The sequence below is a fragment of the Equus asinus genome, chromosome 8, assembly GCF_041296235.1.
Source record: "Equus asinus isolate D_3611 breed Donkey chromosome 8, EquAss-T2T_v2, whole genome shotgun sequence".
In the NCBI taxonomy this organism is placed as follows: Eukaryota; Metazoa; Chordata; class Mammalia; order Perissodactyla; family Equidae; genus Equus; species Equus asinus.
Window position 1 is genome coordinate 20,198,804 of NC_091797.1, and position 16,681 is coordinate 20,215,484.

At 42.3% G+C, this 16,681-nt stretch overlaps 1 protein-coding gene across 7 annotated transcripts in view; it reads right to left on the bottom strand.

Moving 5' to 3' along the window:
- Nucleotides 1-16,681, bottom strand: part of RUNX2 (RUNX family transcription factor 2) — a 315,890-nt gene that overhangs the window by 142,144 nt on the left and 157,065 nt on the right. The gene's annotated exons all lie outside the window — the stretch shown is intronic.

Here is a 16,681-nt window from a genome sequence, read left to right on the forward strand (position 1 = left end):
ACAGACAAAAAGGACAAGAACCACGCAGCTAAATGAGTTGGGCACACAGGACTCAAATTTGGATTTGAGTCAATCTAACTTGACCAGGTGACTTCCTGAGCAAGTAGCTTAACCTGTATGTCTCTTCGGCTACTGTCACGTGTTGTTGCCAGCAGTATTGGGCTCCCTCCCTGAAAGTGGGAAAAAATACAAAGAAATATAAAGAATGACTAAAATTATTAAAGTTTAAACATCACAGAGGAATTAGGGAACTTAACTTCGATATAAGATACGGCCTTTCAGTTCTCCTTGTGCAGAGAGGCAGCCCAGTACAGCTGGAAGCAAGCAGGCTTTCTAACAAGAGGATCTGAGTTGGAGTCCCAGCTCTGCTGTTTACAAGCTGTGTGACCTCAGCTGTGGTAGCTAACTCTCTGAACCTTAGTTTCCTCATCTGGAAAATGAGGCAGCATACACAGTCAAGTGACTACAGCAAAGTAGTCGTGTGTACTGACTGGCTGGGCAGACAAGCCCAGGCTTGAATCACAGCTCCCCACTGCACTTAAACTTTTGGGGCCTCAACAGCTCATCTGTAAAATGGGAATAATGATATTTATTAGGGTTGTTGTGAGCATTACATGAACTAGGCCTTATCTGATAAGCTATCTGGTACTCCTGGCACATATTAACTATATAATAAATAGAAGTGATTGTTGCTATCCGTAAAGTGAGTATAGTAATAACCACTATAATTTTTATTTACAAAATTAGATGAGATAACATGAGTAAAACATTTTGATAACTGTAAAGTACTATATTAAAACTATCATGATTCTCTTTAGGAGCTCACACGGTAAGGCTCCACTGTGTGACATGGAGTGTGTTCCTTAATGTTGCTGAGTTTTAATGTCCTCATCTGTAAAACGGGTATGATAATACTATCTCAGAGAGTTGTTGTAAGAATTAAATAATAAACAGTGAACGGCAAGTCAACATTATTATTGAAAAAAATTAAACCTCTGACTCTAAATTTCCAGGTGGCTGGGTTGCCCAGTGTTATTCTTGAAGATTTCCAAGAGCGGACTCAGCACAATTCCATGCGTATAAAGCGTGGCACGCAGTAGGTACACCATAAACAGCTCTGAGTGACCCTCCCAGGGTGGCTTGAGTGAGTAGTGGAGATTTACAATGAAATAGTAATTAGTCATTCTCTAACTTCCCCTTAGGCTATAAAAGAAGTTCTATCAGCGGGGTTTTAGCTTTTACATAAACTTCCTGGACGCCAGAATATATACTAGAACAGTCTATTAAAGGATAGTTTTGCTTTTTAGTAGAGGTCCTTCCTGAAGATATCCACGATTAGCAAAACTGACTTCTCACTATCCCCAAACAAGTGAGCAGATCTCTCTTTGTTTTCATCTCTCAGAGGACGGGCTGCAGTCCAGCCGATCTCTTTCAAGGTCACCTTCCTAAGAGTCTATGATAATGAAACACAAGAACTGCCATATGGGGTTCCCTAGATCTGGTATGAGTAATTTTAAAAGGGGAATGCAATCTTAAAAGAAAAAGTAATGGTCTCCAAACACCCCAGGCCTTCTGTACTACCCTGCGAATGAGCCATCACCACCACTAGCTCCACTGCCGGCCTGTGTGACCTTAGACAAATCATAAACCTACTGAAGCTTCAGGTTTCCTAATCTGTATAACGGGAATAAGTATGAAGACCACCCTCCTAAAGTTGTTATGAAGATTCAATGAGCTAATGGAGTAAAGAGCTGAGCACATGGAAAGAACCAATAAACGTTCACCACTGTTAAAACCGCTACCTTGACTGAACCTCCATTGTGCATTCATGTTTCCAGCCTATAAGCTGTTATACTAGCAAAGGACCATTTTTAGAAAGCTTCCTATAGTTCTGAAGTCCACTATTTGGAGAATCCATCTGTGTTGCTCGTGTCAACACCCCTCACAATCATTTAACCTTAATCACGGCTCCTTCTTAGTCTTGGTTTCTCCCAGATCAAGAAACCCTAATATGTTTACTATATTTTCTAATACTGTACACTTTAACTTTTTTCAAACTTTTAGTGGAAAAACATGGCTATAAAATATCTTGACTTCCTAAATGCCCAATCACCAGAAAATATAATCCTATCATAAATAGATGATTACAGCCTATTTGCTTTGTTGTGGACAGTTATTAATGCTTACAACAAAGAAAAGTCATCTTAACCTGATCTCATAAAGGGTTTCTGAACTCAACTTCCTGAAGAAACCTGAGACTTCTGAGATTCAGTCTCAGCCTAGATGAGTCAGAGCAGGTGACAGATGGTTTTCGGGCAGCGCCAATCAATCCTCTGGTTACCAATAGGGAAGAGTGCAGGACCTAACTCTGAGACAACCCTACTAATTAATTAGCCATTAACAAACAAGAAACTGTCTTAACCTCAGGTCCCACAGAACTGGTATAATCCATTCCCTCATTCCACCCCATTTAGAGTGATACTGAGTGGTGTGTCTGTTCGAGTCTACAGAAACATGGAGGGAAGTGCGTGTCCTACCACGCCAACATAATAAGAATATCCTTGATTTTGTGTCTCGGAGGGTAGAGGTGCCAATCACAGCCTTGATATTATATCCTGGGTGACCTGTAATTAACTATAAGCGCCCACAAGTTTTCAGAGGCTAACTGAACTCTATTTCACGAAATATTCAAAAGAAATGAAAACTGCTGTTGAACTTTAAACATTTTTATGGTGTTTTAAAAACTATAATTCATTATTTTTTTCATGGTAATCTTCAGAAACAGTATCAATATTATCGTTACTACTGTATTATAGAAATTCAAAGTATTGGCATATATTTTCTATAGATATGACAATTTCAAAACAAACCCTTTGGTGTTGGGTTTTTATGTGCACATACTCTTTAGTACTTGGGAAATGTGAAATCCTAAATATCACAAGAGCATTTAAATAGGACTCCACCCCTATTTCTCCCCAAGCTTCTCTCCTATCACCTAAAAAAGGAGGTTTTAAAGGGAAGTTGCAATCAAATTTGAGCTGTGATACAAACTTGAGAGAGAAAATCAGGTCTTTCCTGTCTAATGGGCCTGCTGCACTCACAGGCAGAATGTGACTGATCACAATGACTAAACGGGAGCGAAGAGAAAGCAGCAGAGGACTGTGGGCAGAGCAGAGCTCCTGGAGACCCTGGAGACGAAACCGACGAGCAGCGGTGCCCAGTCCTAAGCGAGAAAGCACGCTGCGGACTAGCGCCAGGCCCACACGGTCAGGCTATTTGTTGGACCCCTCAGACCTACAACTGCACACTTCTAGAAGGAATCGTGGTTTCCTCTGTGAGAACAGACCAAATCTGGCTGCTAAGAGTTCAGGTGAAATAAAAAGGAACTAGTCATTTGACTTAGGGAATCCCTTTAGCATCGTTCCAACTGAGGCAAAGTCTGTCACAGACACAGCTACTACCAACACTGCGTGGTGTCACTCCACACAGCCTGTATTTTAAAAAAGACGCTGGGAGCCCAGAGGCCTGCATACACTTTGCAGTTTCTCTCTCAACTCACTAAGTCAAGGGCAAGGCTCTTATTTAGCTGTCTCTTTCTCATCTACAAAGTGCAAATGGTCATTACTGCCATCTTAACAGGGCTTTTGAGGAGGAAAAAGGAGTTTCTACATGCTGTTCTGGTGAATCAGCAAATTATCCATTTTTATTGTGATACACAGCTTCTGTATGCCTCTGTGGCAGTGTGATGGTCTGAGGGATAGACAAGAAACAAAAGACGTTTCTTGCCTTGAAAAAGCTTACACAAGCAGTTGGGAAAGTAAGACTAACAGACATAAAAACAACAATTAATTCAAAAATGTCCAAAGCATGTACTTGTGCTTTTGAAAAAGTTCTGACGATAGAAATGAACCATGGAGCACCAACACCAGAGTGGAATTTATTCAGTTCTCCTTCCAGGGTGGTTTCCCCAGCTTAGACTACCTGGAGATTGGCTGGGTCTGCTTTCCATTCTATAAACCCCCCAAACATAAAAGTGCAGAAGGCATAACACCCAGGGGATGTTCCAAAATGCTAACTGGGGGCGGGGTGGTGCACATGTCTCAGGCAAAAACAGAGACAACCATTTATTTAAACCTGCGGACGGAGGAAAGCCAGCTCTCTTCTTTGAGTTAGACCACAGCTTCTGAAGTTCAATAACTGGTACGGGGGAAAAGGAAGGAGCGGCCATGTGTTTCCTAAAATGATATGTAAGGAGTCATGGGCTCTAAGAGTATCTATACTTTCAAACGACTGAAAAGCTAAATTTCATGCCTGCATAAGTGAACTCTAAACACTTGGGGTCATAATAAGAGAGGAAGGAGGAGGCAGATGGTTAGAAAAAAGGCACCCTAGGAAAATGGACTGACTCTAGGAAAACATGTAGAATAATGAATAAGTTTGAGCCCAGGGTGGGGTTGGGGTGAGGCGAGCAAAATGGGCAGAGAGCTTTATAAAAGGCCAGTGAAAGGTATGCGTGAAACTCAGTGGTTGCTATTAGCAGACCTCCTTTCGTAAAGACTTTGGTTAAACATGTGTGGGTGTGAAGAAGGGCCTGCTTTCCTAAGAATCCCTCACAAGGCACACCGTGGACGTGGTGCAGCACTTCACACAGAGATGGGAGGAAACACAAGCTTCTTCCTGTTTGTGCTGCCAGCAGGCTGCTGTGTAAGGTGACCCAACAACCGCCGAGTCTGCCGAAGCTCCGCGTGACTACAGCGGGCACCTGTCGTGTTTGGGGACTAGGGTACAGTAGAGAGCCCCACATTCCCACCCTGATCCTCCATCCATCCTCTCCCTAATCAGTACTCAGATCAGGTTGTGTAAACCTCAAATATTTCTTGAGAAAACTGGGGTATTTAAAATGAACTGTATATAAAGTCTAGGTTAAGATTATGCCTCTCCATTGCTACCAGGGTCAGATAAAGTCAACAATCTTAACAGAGAGAGGCAGATTTACAGTTTCCTATCCTAAACTATTTCTGTCATATTACTGCCATTCAGAACACAAATATACTCAAATCCATACATACATCTATTCCCATTTCAAAACAATTTACACAAAATACCAAATGTTAAGTTCTATGTCTTCCCTAATAAACCTTTTAGCTAGACTGGATTTTTCGAATGAGCTTTCCCACTCATTTCTGGTTCTCTTGACTAATAGGACACACGGTCTTAAAACAGCCTCCTCCAACTGCAGGAAGAGCCCTGGAGCAGAGGCTCTGGCACTAGCCGTGCGGTCAGGTGCCAATAATTTACCTTCTCTGAGTCTCACTGTTTTCACCTACGAGATGAGAATGGATGGATTCTCTCTAAGATGTTTTTCCAGCTATGAAATGCTATGATTCTAACTACTGAGAAAAGTGAGCTCCCTACCCTCAGTCCTTTCTGGAGACAGCAGTTGCAACAGAAATTACTGAAGCCACGTTGAGCTGGTCTGGGGTGGCTGTGAAAGGTGGCTGACAGGGGATGACACTCAGGGCACCGCCCATCACAGAGCATTTTGGCTCATGTCAACAGAGAAAACACCAACAACAGGATTTTTGACTCTGCCTCTTGTCCCCACTGGGGACTTTCTCAAACTGACCAAGGTAGCTACCAGAATCACTTGGCAGAAGACCAGCCCAACTGATTCACAGAGCTTTAGACTGAAATTTGAGAAATAAGCAGCAAACTATTTGGATAAAACCGGATGCTACATAGGGTGCACCAGTCATGACAACAAGTTATATTACAATACAAACAGTGGAAGAAGAGGAACTTAGTAAATCTTAGGAGAGAATAGAAGGGAAGAGAATGAGAAATGATACTTATAACCTAAGATGTCACACCCCGTAACAAAATGTGAAAAGAAAAACCAGGAAAGAAGTTGAACTGTGAAGATAAGGTAATGAGAAGTACCTTTTAAGTATCACCAACTTCTGGATGGATGGGACTCATGACTGTCTTACAGAAAATGAGGGGATTTTCTTACTTAAAAGAAAAACCTAATAGAAGAAACCTAACAGAAGAAACAAGAGACTATATCACATGTCACACCTAGCCTTGGCGTATCCTGGACTGCAACGGTAAGGCCAGCAGAGGGAAGGGAATAAGCTACAAACAGGCAGGACCAGAACCTGAGATATAACTGAGTGTGGTGCTGGCCTTACTTAGTTCAAAGCACGGTACTGAAGCGGGTGTAGCAAATTCAGGTTCAAACCAGGCTGATATTAACATGCAAGGGGTGAGATATGGCAGTTGGGGTGTTATAAAAGGTCCCCAGGCATGGTGATTCCTATCGTCAGATGAATGATGGTATCCATGGTTCTAAAAATTGTCTTCTGCTCGTTTATCAATCATTCATCATGCATTTTGAATAGATGCATGTATCTATTCAAAAAACATGTATTGAGTGCCTACTCTGGGACTGCGCTAGGCACCAGGGATCTTGATGGTGAATAAAGCAGGCCTAATGCCTGGCCTCAGAGAGTTTACGGTTTGGTAGGGGAGACTGACATTAACCAACTAGTCATGCACCTGTGGTAAGTGCTAAAAAGGAGCTATCTCTGGCACCATTAGAATGTACAGTGGGGGATGCCAACCATGCCCGGGGGTCAGGGAAGGCTTCTCCAATGATGTGATGATTAAGCCCTGAGCTGAATGGCAAGCAGAAGCCCAGTGGATAAGCAGGTGGGGTCGAGAGGGTTCTGGGCCAAGTGAACAGCGTGTGCCTAGTTCCTGGGATGGAGGCAGTGTGGTTTTTTTGAGGAGCTGAGAAAGCCAGTGTGATTGGATTACTGACGAAAGGCTCAAAATAGTTGAAGATGAGACTGGAGAACAGGCAGGGAGGAGCCAGGCCGTGCAGAACCTGCTGGGCCAGGCTAGAGGTTTTGGTCTTTATCTTAAGTGTAGTGGAGGTCACTGAGGTGTTTTTAAGTAAGGGGTGACATAATCAGATCTGCATTTTTAAAATCTCCCTCCGCCAGCATCAGAATAGAAACAGGCAGAAGTCCACTTGAGGGTATTATGCTGAGTGAAATAAGTCAGAGGGAGAAAGTCAAATACCGTATGATCTCACTCATAAGTAGAAGATAAAAACAACGACAAACAAACATAGAGCAATGGAGAATGGATTGGTGGTTACCATGGGGGAAGCGGGGGGAGGGCAAAGGGGGTGATTAGGCTCACATGAGACGGGATGGACTATAATTAGTTTTTGGGTGGTGAACATGATGTAATCGACACAGAATTCGAAATATATTATGATGTACATCCAAAAGCTATATAATGTTATAACCCAATGTTACTGCAATTAAAAAATAAATAAAGTTGATAAAAAAAAACTCTCAAATCATTTTCGACCTTAAAAAAAAAAAAAAAAGAATAGAAACAGGCAGAAGTTCAGTTGAGGACTCGACACCCAGGGAACAGTGTGCAGGGAGGCAGCAGCTGCAACAGACACGAGGGCAGAGTCCAGGAGGTGCACTCAGGAGAGCAGGAAGCAGTCTGAGGCGCTCAGCTGCCTCCGCGCATCATCTGATGGTGGGACGAGCCCGGGTCAGGGCGCTTGGGCTGGAGCTGTGATTCTGGCCGCCTCCACCTCAGACCTTCTGGTTCGGGGGAACAGCCTGGGCGTCTGTATTTTTCACGAGCTCCCCAGGTGCTGCTAATAGACGCCAAAGCTTGAGAACAATGGGCATAATTTTTACTGATGACAGAAAGGAAAATAACCCAATGCTATTTTGATTTAGTCTTCCCTATCAAGAAGAATGGTCTTCAAATAGAATGAGCAGAGCAAACTAGCTTAAGAGGAAATTGAGGCCCAAGAGAGGTAAATAGACAAGGGAGAGCAACTTGGGGTTTAAATGAATCCAAGTTTCTGCTCCCAGATGAATTCTATCCCACAATAGCGCAAGAATCTGTGGAGACTAGCAGGCAAAGGGCTTCTATTTGGCACAGCAGGGTCTACCAAGTTCTTCCTTATAGTCAGTAAACTATGCCCCCTGGAACTCCACTCACTGCTAATCTTAGCCTCACTCCCTGGATTACTCTTCCACGTGACAGTTACTAAATTATTTGAAGATTATGCTTTTAAAAGTTTCCTACACGATATACAGTAGTTTTACAATCTCTCACCCATTTACCTTATTCTGATAATGGCATTGCTATTGGTAAAATCTAAATTTCAACTAAATTTTTGGAGCCATTGTTGGTGTTGACTTGCTTGCAGTCCACTAAAAACAGACAAGTCACTTTCAATAGCCTGTGTACAATGAACTTTCCACACTTGATCTCCACTTTGACTACTGGAACGCAGAACAGGTTTATCAAAAATGTTTTTCCTAGAATTACTAGAGCAATAGATTAGAAGAAAGCTCATCTGTCTAGTGTGTAGCTAGACCTCAGCAAGAGAGATGCCTTATCTCTAATGTGATTTATAGTGAATTAAAAGGCCTACCAGAAAGGGGTCATTGATATGGATCATGGTCAGCTTTGAGAGAGGGACACAGGGGCACATTCAAGGACATATTCAAGGGCATTATAACCCTAGTTACCTCCAGCATCTTCATCAAAGTCTTGAAGACCTACAAGCAACCTTTCTAAGCTTCAAGACGAGACAAGAAGTTGGGAGGAATAGCTAAGACACTGGATGAAGCATCAACCATAAAATAACCCTACAAAATGCAAAGAGGAGGTAAAAGTGACACAATGAAACGGAATAAGAAGAAAAGTATAGGGGCTGGCCCCGTGGCCGAGTGGTTAAGTTCGCGCGCTCTGCTGCAGGTGGCCCGGTGTTTCGTTAGTTCGAATCCTGGGCGCGGACATGGCACTGCTCATCAGACCACGCTGAGGCAGCGTCCCACATGCCACAACTAGCAGAACCCACAACAAAGAATACACAACTATGTACCGGGGGCTTTGGGGAGAAAAAGGAAAAAATAAAATCTTTAAAAAAAAAAAAAAAAAAAAAAAAAAAAAAAAAAAGAAGAAAAGTATAGTGCCGCATTTGGTCAACTCCAAGACAAGACGGGAAAAGTCCGCCCTAAGAGCAGTTTTTCATGGACTGCAAGCCATAGTGTGATGGGATGACATGAAGTTAACACTGTCTTGGGCTGTATTAACGGAGTACTCGTAGACCCCTACCACACTAGTTAGACATAGCTATAGCATTGTGTTTTCTTGACTCAGTGTCAGACTGGAGCACTGGGGAAGGCAGAACAAGGTATGGGACGTCCATCTGTCATATGAGGAATGGTTGAAGAAAGAGGCAAGAGCTCCCATCTACCCTCAACCTTTCCATAGGACACTCCTACTTGCCCCTGGGCTGAAACCTGGATTTCCCCAGATCTTTCCTCCTAACCTTTTCATGTGGCTGCTGCTCATTCTCCAAGGCCACAAGATGAGCCAACTCCTCTTCAGAAGTTCTTCCATTTTTACCATAACCTACCAACCTCCAGAACATTCCCACCCATTGGCAACTGGCTGAACATCTTCTTTGTCTCCCTGACATGTACTGAGTCCTACTGAGTCCTAGGAGAAATCGTCATTCTCACTGATGGTCCACCACACCAGAGCCCACTCCTATTCACCAACTGCAACTACTGCAGGAGATTCTCACAGACTTGCGCTAATGGCTCTTCCAATGATCTCTGTCCTTAGCTGGGTCCTCAATGATGCTCAACCAGTCATTTTCTTTCCCCCTCATTCACCTTGGCGACAGCTCCAAACATTTACTATTTTTCTTAATCCTTTCCCCTACACCCTCATGCCCTCGCCACCTGAAACCACCTTGTCAGATGCTGCCTTCCTGGGACACTGATTTCTAATTTCAGCTCTGAGAGTTTCAGAAATCTCTTGGTGCTTAAGTTCTCTTATTCACTAAAAAAGATTCACAATACTGACTCTTCTGTGAAATCTGTCTTTTAAAGATAGTTAAACCAACTGTTCTTAAATAGTTGAAAAGCAAGTCTTCATCAAAATAAACAAAGCCCTGGAAAGAATCTGATGGTCTTAACTGGGAGTAGTGCCATACAATTTTATTCCTGGAATACTTCTGCATACATTAGAATGAAAATACTTTTTAAACTGATAATATCTACAATACATTGTTGTTGCTATTAATACTACATAGAGCATATACACCAACTCTCTGTTTGAGGCCCTGGGTGTCCATCCATGATTAAACATCAAATACACCACCAGAGCATCCTCTAGACAAACTGCACGCCCGCCTTGCCCCTCTCCTGGGCCAGCCCTGCAGGTTGAATATTTCATTCAGAGTTAGACTCCTATTCTGATCATTTTGCCCACAGTCCGTTGCAAAAGGTAAAGAAGGGTGAGAAAGGTCCTTAGGCAACTAGTAAAGAGGAAAGATATGCATACGTGTGTGTACACATATACATACATACATGTATGGAAAGCTGAAACTAAACATAAAACTAAAAAGTGAAAGATGACGCATTGGAAAAGAACAAGAGAAAGAAACCAAGACTTGCTGCGGGCAGAGACCCAAAGACAGGCCAGACATGGAACAGTCTTGGGGAAGGATGAAGTGAGGCGGGATGCAGGACATGGGCGCTTCTTATCACAATTAGACATTAACTATGCATCTTCTAATCCAGATAGGAGGTAATTACAAAGACAAGTTTTTGGAACACAAGACATTAATTTTTCTTGGAATGTATTCCCTCTCCATTTTTCCAAAAGCATAACAAAGCCAGAGCATCTTCAGTTAATAAGGGAATTCCAACCGACAGAAGTACAGAGACCTTTATTTAAGAAGCTAATCTATGGATGCTGCTAACAGCTCAAGCAACAACATGACACGTTGACTGCCAGCCCTTTACAGGGCCATATGGAGCTTTATTCTTCAAAGTCAGCCCAGGCTGGACCTGAACTCTGTTCTTCCTCATAAGGTGGCTGCCAGAGATGAACAGAGATGAAACTGTGTTTACACACAGGATTTATACCATTTTTTCATAAAGATTGTAAGAAGCAACCTCCTCTAAAGAGATTTCCTGCTCACATACGTGCATGGCAACAGCAAACTTACCTGGCTATCCTGCCCCAAAGATCTCAGAGGAAAAAGACAGGAAAAGACTTTCCAGTAACTTCAGAAATTAAAACATAGCATCACCAAAGTGAAAGAACATACTTGCAACAAGCTGTCTTTGAGTGTGGTGACGCCAGCTCCTTAAGACATAAGATGCCTAGAGGTGAGCAGGACCACAGTGGTCAGAAAGCATGAGACCTCACTCAATTCCCACTCTCCACAGCCTCCAATTCTCACCGAGTCCTTCTTTCTGCTCACTCACAGTCACTGAGCCTCTCACAGGTTCGCTCTCCCTCACACTCACGGCCACCACCACCTCACTCCATGCCCACTGAGCCTCCCAGCTTGGTTCACAATAAAGAGTCGTGTGGTCGCTCAGCGCTTGAACAGAAGAGTAATTTGAGACACACACTACTCAGCCATGCTTTCCTATTTTGGAAAGGATTACGCTAGTAAATGTTTCAGTGCGAGCACAGTGGACTCAGGCCTCAGACAGCAAACATACACACAGCCCAAGCCCAAGCGGCCTAACTGGCAGAGATCCTCTTAATGCATAAAAGAGCAATGCCCGCCAAGAGAACACAGAATCAGGCTGAGGTTGCATGGAAAACACTTCAGTCAATGTAACTGCTGATGGGATCATGATCATTCCACATGATGTCGGGCAAGGTGTTTTTCAAGATAGTCCTAAAAATGTTACCTTGAATATATGCTCATATGACTGTAATTTAATCACCAAAAACAATTACATCAAGTTTTAAAGTATAATTCAGATACTCCTAATGCATCCCTTTTATAAAAATATCATCTCTGAGGATCCTAAATAATATCCAAAGGAGAGGAGAAAAAGAAATTAGTCCCTTAAGACACATGTCACTTAGATTGTCAGCAACATGCCCAACTTGATGGAAACAAGGGTGATTGCCTATAAGAATCTGGAACTCACAGTCGACTATAATAGCTGAAGAGGCCTTCAGCAAGTCATTTCTCAAAGAATCAAGTTCTTCCACCTGTAAAATATGTACTTTTCAGGATTGCTTTAAGGCTTTAAAAAGAACTTTATATAAAACCGGTTCATGAATGGTAAAGAGTTGCATAAATGAAAGCTGTTAGGCACTGAAATGGGAGGAAACTGAGCCATGATAAAATATACTTCAGCCTCCCAAGGGCACGTGGTAGTTAAGAGCATAGGACCCTGGAGCAACACAGATCTGGCTTTAATTCCTGTATTTACCACTTACTAGTTCTAAGTGGGACCTTGGGAAAGTTATTTAGCCTCTCTGACCCTCAGTGTTCATAATAATGTCACCTATCTCATAGAGCTGTTGTGAGAGGTGTGGGGGTTAACATCAACAGAACGATGCCTGGCACCCGATATGCATTCATAAATGGTAGCTAATAGCAACTCAAGCACATAGGTACTAGAAAAATCCTAGGGCTAGGATAATAACGGGTCACACTTCCTGAAAAAGTCATCACCAAACCAAAGTGACCAAGCACTAGGCATTATATAAGACAATGGTGACACAAAGATAAATAAAACAAGGCCCTAGACTTTGAAAGTTTAAAGTCTGATGGAGGAAACAGACAGGTAAATAAATAACTGTCACCATGTGGAACAGTGGTATAGGAGCCTTAGACTCAGCTTGGGTAGATTGGAAGAGGCGCCAGCATTTGATCCAAGTTTTGATGGAACAAGAAAAATGCTACAGTCCTTAACCTCCTCCTGGGCTACTGCAGTAGCTTCCTGAAGGAGGACCTGCTTCTACCACCGGCCCCTTACGATCCATTCTTCACACAGGATCTAAAGGGATTTTTTAAAAACATGTAAATTAGATAATGTCATTCTCTTGCTTCACACCCTTCAAGAGCACCCCACTGCAATTAGAACAAAACCCAAGCTCCTCACCAGGGCCTTGAAGACTCTCCTCTGAGTTTAAAACAGTGATTATTTTGAGCAGTATCGCCTCACATAATATTCCTTACTCCACGGCTATCGCCACATTCTGAATCACAAGAAGCAGACATTTGTGACAGACTAGGTGTTTCCTAGCACCAGAGACAGGCACCAGATGTCTGAAAGATAAAAAAAGACGCAGAGGAAGAAACTTCCTCAGGAAGCCGTGGGGAGGCCCTGGGCCCTCAGGCAGAACATCAGCCATTAAAGACTGCGATAGAGTGACACCATCAGACCAGCACTGCCAAGAAGGCAGCCCATCGCATGGCCAGGAACTTTAGTCCCAGGAACTGCCAGAGACACTGAAGGACACCAGCATGAAACACTTAACGCTTATGACTTCCTCAATCAGTGATTTCTAATTTCATTCTGCCCCTCTGGGAGTTTGACGGGCCTTTTATGTTGGCAAGTGGCAGCACTAGCAGTGAACACACAACCGTGATCGTTATCTACAGTTTTGGGGTAAGAGCTTGAGACATCAAGAGAGCCAAGCCGATGAGAGTTAACTGGGCCCTTTCTCTAACAAACATCTTTATCCAAAGGATTACATGAACTAAAATGCAAATATGCCATATTGCAAAGAAGTTATAAAATCCATTATAGGTAAGGCTCATAGAAAGAATTTAAATTTAATCATGCAGTTACATAGATCCTAAACTGGAATGACATCAAATAGTTTAACTATCAAAGTGATATACTGAAATGTGATATCTCCCGTTCTTGCTCATCACCAGGGAACAATGGGACCCTGGGATAGGAAATTAGAAAGAACAGTTAATGCTAACAAGCCAGGATATTCCAACCTTTCTTGCACTGATTTCTTCTCATCTAAACTTTCATTCATTCAACATTTAATGAGACGCTACCACTGTGCTGGGCACAAAAGAAAATACATCCCTCAAAGAATTCACAAGCTAGCAGGGGAGAAAAAAGCAAACACACCAGAGCTATAAAATAAGGCAACCCCAACTAAAGCCTAGAATATGGACAGGCAGCCTCCACATGCAGGTTCCAGGACTCTTTCCTGAAGAAAATAACAGTGACCTTGAAGGATGAGTGGATCTTGACAGCAGACAGAGACCACCATCAATAGACTGGGCTGAGTAAGGGAGTACAAAGAGGAGAACGTGTACTCAAGGAACAACCTTAGAGTCTGGGGCACAGGACGTGGCCGTGCGAGGGCTGCGGAGAGCCACTATCCTCTTCATTAGACTTTCACTCAAGGACAGAACTTCTCTTCTGTGCCCCATACTACCAAAGACCCCATTCTCGACATGTGGTAGGCTCTAAATCATACTTATTAAATAAGTAAGAAAATTGATCCAGAGAGAAAAAGATGAAATCTACTCAATTCACTTTGAAGTTGCTGCTGCCATGGGGATTCTGGGGTTTTCCTAATAATTTGGGTCACAGCAGAACTCGGTACATCTTTGGTTATAGGCAGACACTTGTATTATCTCACTAATAATATGGAAGCATTTAAAGAAAGTGCACATGGCCAAGAGTAGGTAGCAGTGGCATGTATCTGTGTGTGAATCTGCAAATTTGGGAAGTTTGAGAAAGCTGTTGGGCCTAATACCTTGTGCGTGTTAAGAAAAATGAGAAGGCTGATCTGTAGATCCATTCTACCAGTGCTATAATCCCAAAATGCAGAGCTAATGCTCTGTAATATAATCCCAGAAAGCTATCAGTACCTAAAAATAAACTTGTTTTTTATTTTCATTTTTAGAAATATATCCAGTGAATATTTAAATATTTTTAAATGATCATGATGGAATTGCAGCACGGTATTATATAAGAAAAAGCAGACTGCCTTGAGCCAGAGAACTAATTCCGCTCTGCCACTGACTTGCTGTAAAACTGCAGACAAGAAGCTTAACCTTCCTGAGCCTCCCAACAGGGAGGAAGGATGAGAGGCTGGCAACTAGAGAGGAGCCAAGGCCGTGGAGGTGGCCACGCTCCTGTCTGCTCAGATGCTTTTCTGGCCTCGCCGTGCCCCACACCTCCTCAGAGCCTTGCTCTACACTCACATCTGGGGGCGGAGCTGCTAACATGCAGATCCTCTTCACAACTTTTCCCAGCCTTTGGTTCATGAGATCTAAGGTACCTTCAGATTCTAAAACGTCTTCTGGGTCTATTTTATGATGTCATCTTTAGGTTTGAGGACAAAGCCTTGGGAAAAGCATCTTCTTAAGTGAATCAAGCAACGCAAAGGTTCCAAAGGCCATTTTAAAAGCAGTAGTCATTAGCAGAACATAATGAGCTAACAGTTAAGGATTAGAATATAGAAAATCAAACATTTAAAGAACCCAGAGGTTGCCAAACAATAGAACGTATATTTTTCTTATATATATTTCATGAGCCATCATAAGCCCCTTACAAATCACATATAAACACTTTTATATATGTATACATATACATCTGCACACACGCACACAGTTTAACGACTACTATAAGGAAAAAAGGACAGCTGTTACGAACCTTAGTCAATGATCTAAAGCCTGCTCCTTTAAATGCAGTAGCAACTATAGCTATAAGCTTCAAATGCATGAGTTAGTGTGAATTTCACCTTTGCATTTTTATCAAGGACACAAGTCTAGTGAACACATTAACCTTTTGATTCCTACACATCAATGTGTGGAGATCTATCTAGACTAACACGTGCTATTCTTCACAGAGCTCTAAGGGTCTCCCTGATGCAGAGATCTAGTTCTCTTCACTGTTTACATATTTTATTTTTATAATTCTACATTATTTTTAAAATACATACTCAGGCATACCCATATATTGAGACTAATATGCATATTATGCACAGAAACCTACCCTAAGTAAATATCCAAGAAGGTATATACATAATATGGGCAGGAGAGAAGGAGAGGCAGGTCAGTTAGTTTATAAACAATTATGTTTATAAACCATTAAGGACACTCAAAACCTCACCACTATAGACAAAAACCTAACCATGAGAAAAGATCCAGCTTGAGAGTTTACTGTACATTTTGTTTTGAGTGATTTTTCCTCTATTCTAGTCTACTTCTTCTGCCAACAATAGCAACTAGATGACACGGAGAGCTCCTCTCAGCTCTCGATACTTGTGATCTGCAAATTAAGGATCTGTGATGATGAACACACTCTCTTGTCACCATGACCTAAAAGCGATCAGACTAGTCCTAAAATAAGATCTGGTTTTGCACAAGTGGGGCAGAAAAAAAGACGAGCTGGGAGTCTTAATGCACCAAATGTGAATGATTAGTCTATAATGCAATACTGATGTTAATTTCAAGAAGAAAGGTAAAGTAAGCAGCTCACTAGAATATATAAAGAGAAATATCGCATGAGGAACTGGAGCTAAATGTGAATCAGAAGTGAATTCTGTCTGCCCGATGAGCCGCTTGTTGACCTTGCCTTATAACCACCAATCAAGACTTCCTGTCAGCCCTGGGTAATTTTCAAGCAAACTTAATGAAACAGTTATATATGTAAGAAATTTAAGCCCAAATCTGAGAGGGTAACACTAATTTTCTAATAGTGAGGGTGCGAGGTTATCCCCTGCCCCACCTGGACACAATACAGAAACTTACAACAGACATTCTCCCAGAGAGCAGAGTCATCACCATTCCATCAGTGTGCAGACTGACATTGCTCCAGAG